Here is an 8,948-nt window from a genome sequence, read left to right as displayed (position 1 = left end):
ATGTAAATCATTTAACATACATACTTCAATAGGTGCAAATGAACCAGTATACATGTTTAATGTTACAAAGTTCTAAACTATTTAAATTTCAAAGGATGAACTTTTCAACCGTTTAAACCAATAATGTAATATGCACATTTTTATCATGTAAATACCTTTTCACAGGCACGACAGATTTTAGCAAACGCATAACGATTCGCCATAATTAATAAGGGAACAAAAGTGGTTGGAATGGCATATAAACTAATAGAAAAGAATGCCTCAAAACCATTTTGCATAAACCGTAATATTATTGGATATTGATGAAGCCCACATGCTTTGGTTTGGAATTAATTATGAATAATTAATATCATCACAACACACAGATTTCATTTCTAATCGACATAAACAAGTAAGGCCAAAAACCAATAGTCACCAACACCCATAAAACAATGGTTGGCATAGGCGGTTATAATAGCATATGATCAGAGCCTAATAACAAATCAATATGAGATTTTGAATACGGTTAATTTAGACATGGATAAGCACATTAATGAATTATTTCATACATTTTATAATTCACTCCCATCTTTTCACCATGCATTCACGTTAAATATTTTGGAGAATCTATCATGCACAAATTTAATTTTGCCAAAATGGAATATGCCTTCAATACAGAATTGTACGTGTTTATAATTATTCTGGGCAGAATTTCACTGTTAAGTCAGAATGTATAATGCTTAAGATATTCTCAAAAATGTACCTTTTGCATTCATGGAATCGAATCATAGTTTTGACTTACCAACATGGAATTTGAGAAGGCAAATGAAAATTACCGAATTCAAACACATAATGATGGATTCAACCTTTTCGTTTTTCAAGCATTTCTTTCCAAAGCATTCTCTTCAACGTCGTTAGATCAATTTGTACTTGCCTTCTCATGAAGATCGTCCCATCAAACGATCAAAACAAGATCTTGAATCATCAACTTGATCGTCGCCAAAGTGGTTTCATTCATTCTTGGAAATATTTACACCACCGGGGAAAATGGAGAATAAACCAAAACCATAATAACAAGAAGATAAAATAGACAAAATGAAGATCAAAATGAATATGAAGGCTCGAACGCGTAATCGCTGTCCTCAAACGGTATTTGCCCCCTCTCCTTTTATTGGGATGCTTCAAGGGATCTCCGGCAAATGGTTTGTAGGATTATAACGAGCCTTGTAAGAGATTAAACACCAAAGCACAAGTGTAATCTCCCAATACTTGAAGAACACAATGAAGGAAATTATGAATATGAAAAAAAAAGGGATGTTTAATCCTTTTGTGGAATGAAGTATTATGTTTCCAGATTTTTTCATGGTGATTTTCATGTCCATTAATCACATATATATAGGCATGAAACATTGTATCACGAAATGGTGCCAAATGAGAGTGAAAAGCCTCCAAAATCAAATCACAATCGTCTCCAACGGTCACGGCGAGACTACCATGCGACCGCATGGCACAACTCCATGCGGCCGCATGGAGGACTTCACTCACGGGACCTTAGTCCCTGCACATGGCCATGCGACCGCATGGCCATTTTGCCTATGCGGTCGCATGGGCCAAACTTTGGCCTCCGTATTACATTTTCATTCCACCTCGGTTCTTATTGATTGTTGAACAAATATATAACAGATATATCTATTAATTGTACCTCAGATACACATCATCCTATTTCATCTATAAAATATTAAATCGGCTAGATAAAATTATTAGAAAATGAATAATATGCTAAACGTAAGATTAGGGGCAAACTAAGACCATTATGTTAGCGGGGCTGAAATCAAAACCAAAAAAGTCAATGTACACAATGGAACAAAAATCAACATAAGAGTCTTATAATTACATTTAATCCAACATATCCCTTTTAATGTGGCCCATTCACCTCTGAATCAAACATTAACAAAACAACAATGAGAAGACAGAAAACAAAAATGTGGAGCAGCAATCATTAGAAGTGATAATAATATGCATAACTTATATATAAAAACATGAACCACAACTCAAATCCTTACCTTGAAGACTAAATTGAGTTCAGCAAAATCGATTTGTGAAGAATATTCTGGTAGCGCTGAAACACTGTCGAGATTTGTCGACTGTGGGCATCAAACACTGCAGCAACCGAAATTCTGATTAGCTTCAGATAAAGAAGCGGGGTGGCAAAAACCTTCAAAAGTTTTGACTCTACTCTCAATGAGTTTAGGGTTATATGTCTTTTTATCTTTTTGGGCCAGCCGGATTGGGTTTTGATTGGGATGGGTTTGTGTTGAACAAATTGTTAATTGTTTATAAGTTTTTTATTTGTGACCAATGAACAAATTGTGCTTTATAAAATTTTTGAATTGTGATCGCAAAATAATTTGTCACATAGAAATTTTTTGATTTCTGATCAAAAAACAATATGTGACTAATTAAATTGTTAATTTGTGATCAAATTGTATAGATCTGTGACTGTAATATATTTAATTAATAAAATATATAATTAATTAATTAAATCATAAATAAATATACGATTCTTGAAATTTGAAACATTTGTTCTTAATTTTGAAACGAGTGATACTTAACATCTTAGTTATGAATTTTTCCCTTTGTTTATTGAGCTAATTAAATTTGAGTTGGATTGTGGTCTATATAACTAACTCTATAGGACTCTTCTCGAATTAATTTGGCACATTTTTTATGTACCACTTTATTTTTAAACTTCTATAACATCGAGCCATAAATAGGAGAAATCAAAGAAGCAATGGGGATTCATTTGGAGGATACAAGGGCCTGATTTGATATGAAACGAAAAGACAATATTAATTTTCTTCGATATAAAGGGAGGAGATGTAGCTTGTCAATTTGCATCCCATTCTTCAGGTATAGTTTTCATTGATCACATTTTAATAGGTAATCTGTCCTTTCTCGCCCGTTCATCATAAGGTTTAGTTTGAGTCTGAGAAAAACTATTTTCTCATGTGTGGGTCATCATACTTTGAATGTATTGGCCGTAAATATTGACATTGCTTATATAATACTAATCGAGCATGACAAGTGTCATACTAAAATTGATCGAGGTGGGATTTATCACTTCTAGGATAATAGCGGACTTATCTTATAAATTTTTATTGTTAATTGATTTGGGTGAAGTCGAAATCAGTAATTGAAATAAAAAAAAACCATCAACGAAACTTCAAATAGATTAGTTTAGATTCAAGTTTTTGTGGTCCGTTTGTCATTGCAACAAGCCCAAATTGATTAACTTATTTGTCTCATTAACATAAAGCATTAATTTTTCGTATGAGCTTTCAAAACAATCCATCCTCATTTGGCTATTATTTATAATCGATCAAACAACTATTATTTACAAATATTTTGTGGGACTCACAAAACCACAGACCAATTCATGGTTGCTAGTTATAATCGGTTAAAAAGTGTACAAGAAATAATTATAATAAGCATCAAGTGTATTTGAAGGTTGGTTGGTTGAACAACTAGAAAAAATAGGCGGGATACATCTCGCCAAGTTATTTGGCATCCAAGCCAAAGTTGGTTGTTAGATATTGACACTTGAGGGCGTTACATTTCCAGCAACCATACATTGGTCACTGAAGGAGTCAAATGTTCAATGACCACTAATTGGTCGCTAAAACAGCTATAAAAATTAATGTGGGGTACGTCCCGCCAAGGTGTGTAGCGACCATACATTGGTTGCTGAATGCGTTAGGTGTTCAACAACCACTTCTTGGTCTCTAAAAGGTTGTAAAAAAGTAAGGCAGGGTACATCCCGCCAAGTTGTACAACGACCAAGACCATATTGGTTGCGGAATGGTGATACCAGTGACCATAAAATGTGCGAAGGCACCACTGAAGCAACAACACAGCAAATAAGGCCACATTGGCCTTTAGGAATACACCATGTAGAAAACTCTAAATGTTCATCGTTGTCTCAAGTAAATGTACCTGACCAACAAGCCTTCGCTTCAACAGATGTCATCCCTCATTGTCGTCGCATAACGTCATGTGATCCTTGGGAATTATGGAAAATCAACATTCACAAGGAAATCAAGTCGCATAAGTAAACAAACTCAACTCATCAGGTGGAATTTATTCTAGAATTTATGGACCAATCATTGTAAGCCGAATGGAATTAAGGTAACAGCACCTTAAATGTTGAAGATATAGAAAGATGGTAAAGAATAATCTCCATGATATCTTCTCAATTGTTTCTTAATATATATATTCTGTCAATATTTTAGTCAGTCATGTCTTCTTCCATTCTTGATTCAATCTCAATTTGGGTTTTAGATTAATTTAAATCTTTTTAGATGTTGACTATTCTTGTTACTTTCTTCTTGGAGAGAGTTGGTTTCCAAGAAAACCGAGCATTATCGTGTTATTTTTTCATCGAATTTAATTCCATCACATTTGTTGTTTTAGCCTCATTCTGTGCCAAGGTTCCTATTTCACCAGTCTTTCATTTATCCGCAAGTGTAGTAATAATACTAAACATGGATTTTCGGAGTGTTATTATTAAACATGGTCTATCTTTGGCCTATTTAGCTATTAAAACCATTTGAGGTTCTTATTTGGCCTTGTTTTTTCATATTCACTGTTCTAAAAGGTGGGCATTGGTGGCTCCTAGGCTCCACCAATGCGCGATGTGAGCGGAAATGCCAAGCCAAGTGGCTTGACGCTTTATTTAGCTATCAACAGCAATCGTTGATCGCTAATGCATGTGGTAATGTGCGCCTAGACGAGCATAATTATCTTTTTAATTTTTTTTAACAATTTTTCCAACTTAAAACTTAAATGTTAATTTCATCACTTTCGTCAATTATAAATTCAAAACAACCACTTGAAGTCTTAAACAAAAGAAATCTCCCAAAAATTCCTATTTATTTATTATTTAATATTTACATTTGAAACTTATCTTTTTGTCGAAAACTTTGGAAAAATGTATAAATTTTTAATAAGTTTGTTTTAGATGATTGGTAGGCATTATTTTTAATTATTAAACGATTTTTTTGATTGATTAAAAATTGAAATAATATTTAAATAATAAAACGTCATTTTACGCTTATGTCTCGCCTAAACTCACCTAATCCATAGCTTGGCCTCCATGCATCGCCACACATTACGCCTTTTAGAACACTGATTATATTTATATGTGTCTCTTTCATGTCTTAGTGATTGTCTGGTTAGATTGGTGAATAATAATTTTTCATTCTTACCAACTTGAGTTCTTTTTTTGGCTTGGCTGGCATATGAGCGATTTTGAAATATCATTCGAACCGGGGAAGAGGAAGATTTGATTAGATCAATTTAATTTTCAAACTCAATTTGATTGTCACTACACCATATTGAGTTTGAGAAATGATGTTGACGATATAGAAAGATTGTAAAGAATAATCTTTATGATATTTTCTCAATTCTGTGGACTAATATAATAAGAACTATTTCTCTATAAATTTTCATGTACAGATAACGAGAAATGCATGCCTGCTCTAAACTTTAGCTTCTTCAATATCTACTTGTGTCTGTCCCACACCCATTGGTCCATATAACTGAGAGTATCAACTGTGGACTTCTTGCCTGTCTTGTCTTGATATTCCCAGAATGCTGGGACTGTACATCAAGGGAGTATAAACGAAAAGAAAAGAAACAGAAAGTCTGTGCAAATAAAACTTGAACAGAAGATCGCTAGAAAAACAGAAGCTTGTGGATAAAAAATTTTCCAAATAAAAGGAAGAGGCAAGGGTTTGCCTTATATAGGTGAGCGCCGTTGCCCCTGATCCATAAGATCTAAAGAACAGGTCTCTGCTAGCCGTTGAATGGGGAAGCAATCCCAACTCTTGAACATCCTTTAGAAACTGTACATTTTTTGTTATAAATACAGAGAAAACACAGATCCAAACAATGTTTGGATATTGCAACGAAATAATTCCTTCATCATTTTCTCACAAATTTAATAAGAAATAATTAAATGGAGAACATGGGTAATATTAAAATATTCAACGAACACAACTGATTTTTAATAACTTTTTTCTGAAGGAAATGATTTTTAATATTAAGAACTTATTAATTACTAATTATATGTTATAAAAATATACATTTTAGTTACACAAAACGTAATTACTCTAATTTTGTCTCTCAGTGCCGAATTAAACAAGGCTTGCTTATGAGTTTATAACTATTAAGTCGATTTTAAAAGAAATACATATTATAATGACTTGTGATACAAAATTTCGTATATATAACTCCTCCCAGACGTAAAAATCTAATAATACCTGATTTTACAAAATTGTAGACATATATATGGCAACAATTATTTGTATATATGGGTGAATTGCCGGGCAAATCTCCCTTGGCAGTGAGCTAAATAAAACAACCAATCCCTATGTAGCAGTCAAGTAGCCTACTGCCAGTGGAGTAATTGCCCAGTAATGCATCTATACACTCTGAAGAGACATGATTAACAGATCTTAGCACTTGTCTCTATTTATAGCTCATGAAAAATTGCGGTCTTTTGCATTCAATAAGGATATTTACAGAATATTCTTGTATTCATTAACCAGTGGAATGATCCAATATTCTAGTAATTGAGTGGTTATCATGATTTACAAAAATATTTCAAGCAAGAAACTTGACTGGATCACCTAGGTCTTAGCCATAGTCAAGTGGTACTGGTATAATTTTTTACTTTATTGGCATTTTCATTGTTGAGGAATAAATTATTGGAACATATGAATATCGAAAAGAATATTGCAAAAAAAAATTGAAAAAAAAAAAAAAAAAATCAATAGAAAGGTAAATAATAACATATGGTTTAAAAAAGAAAAGAAAAGAAATAAATTATGAAATGGGTGTGTATGACAATGCCATGCAATAAATATGGAAATTTTAATGTTTTATGGTTTCATTACTTACTATTTTAGATACTTTGGTATGTCATTATGGTTATGGATGTCAATTTAGCTTGTCGGTTTGAGCTCAAACCATCCCATGTGGCTCAAGCTCACGAGCCTTAAAAAATGGGGAAAAAATGAATTTGAAGGTAGTACTGCTAGGGGCGTCAAAAAGGCTCGGTGGCTCGGACGGCTCGTGGCCTGGCTTAGGAAAAGCCCAAGCCCGCCCGGCTCGTGGCTCGTAGCAATCGAGCCTCAAAATAAGAGGTCGGCCTGAGCCCGAGCAAGCTCGTGTCATGGGCCATTTTTGGCCCGTAACAATAATGCTCGGCCCGAGCTAAATTAAAGGGCAAAAAAAAAAAAAAATTTTTAAAAAAAAATTCAGCAGCAGGTGTGACCTGCTGCCGGCAGCTATAGCTGCATTTTTTACGTGGTGTAGTCGTGTAGATTTTGAAATTCAAATTTGAAAAATAACGCGGGTTTTTTATCTATAAATATGGGGTGATTTTTGAAGTTTTAAATCACTTTGTTATCAATTTTAATTTGCATTATTTCTATATTATAGATTCAGATTCAATCATTCAAGTTTCAATTTCTTCTTTCTCACTTCTCATATAACAAATAATATATTCAATTTCTTTCACTCTACAGTCTAATATTCAGTATTTTTTTATTATACTAGTTATTATGAATTTTACAAGTGATGAAGTTAATCAGTTTGGCGGTAACTCGAGTACTCCATCTAACTACGATGCATATAAAAATGGTCCAATTAATTTGGAGGATATTGAAGAGGAAGAAGTTTAAGTACTCGAAACAAAAATGTCAAAAAAAGAATCATCGGATTGCTAGCAACATATGACACGTCAAAAAATTGATGTTCAAAATGAAGTAGATATTTGGAAAGCATGTTGCAATTACAGTGGCAAAGAATTTAGTTGGAAGCCCGGTTCAAACACAATGCATTTGAATAGACACGTATTAAGGAGTTGCAAAGCGAAACCAGCCGATCTCGACTCGAAACAGACCGAACTAGTGTTTGACGGTTCTAATTCTACTCTTTCCATCTTTGTATATTCACAGGAAAGATTTTGTGAAGGAATGATTGCATACGTGGCTACAGCAGAGATGCCGCTTACGATGATAGACTCAATACACTTTACTCGACTCATGCAGAAATATCTCCAACCCAGGTATTCTTCTTATTCTAGAAATACTTTTCGTTCGGATAGCATAAAATTATATAACAGAAGAAAACAAGTTACTATTGAAGGTCTAAAAAGTTTTAATAGTGTTATATCGTTTACTTCTGATTTATGGACCGGTTGTAATGGAAGAGGTTATATTGCTGCTACGGCTCCTTATATTGATCACCTGTGGCTTCTACATAAAAGAATTATTGCATTCAGATGTGTAGAATATTCCCATAATGTCACTAACATATACATGGTTTTAAAAGATATCATATAGGAATATGGTATACAAGATATGGTTCGAAGTTTTACTTTTGATAATGCTGCGGTGAACAAAGTTGTTATTGGAAGATTTATTGCTGATCTTAACCCCGTATTTGGAAATTTATTTTTTCAGCAACGTTGTGTATGTCATATTATTAATTTGATTGTAAAAGCTGGATTAGAACATATAAGTTCACCTTTAGATAAAATTAGACAAACAATAAATTTTATTACTGTGTCACCAGCAAGAGAACAAGCATTTAATAGTTTGTGTGCAGAGTATGGATTACAGGAGAAATCATTTGCCACTGATGTAACGCATAAGTGGAACTTTACATATCTTATATTACATTCGTGTGAAAATTACGATAAAGTAATTTCACTATATTATAATGGTAGGCATACACTCGGACCTGAACATAATTTGGAAGATTGGGAATGAATTATTGCATTTTACGTGAAAAAATTCTTACAACCTTTTTTCGATGCTACAAAGGAATGTAGCGGTGTTTATTACCCTACATCTTCTCTTGTTTTATAATAATTTTTCTACATTTCACAAGCATTTAATAAA

The sequence above is a fragment of the Olea europaea genome, chromosome 21, assembly GCF_002742605.1.
Source record: "Olea europaea var. sylvestris chromosome 21, O_europaea_v1, whole genome shotgun sequence".
In the NCBI taxonomy this organism is placed as follows: Eukaryota; Viridiplantae; Streptophyta; class Magnoliopsida; order Lamiales; family Oleaceae; genus Olea; species Olea europaea.
This window is presented reverse-complemented; position numbering follows the sequence as displayed.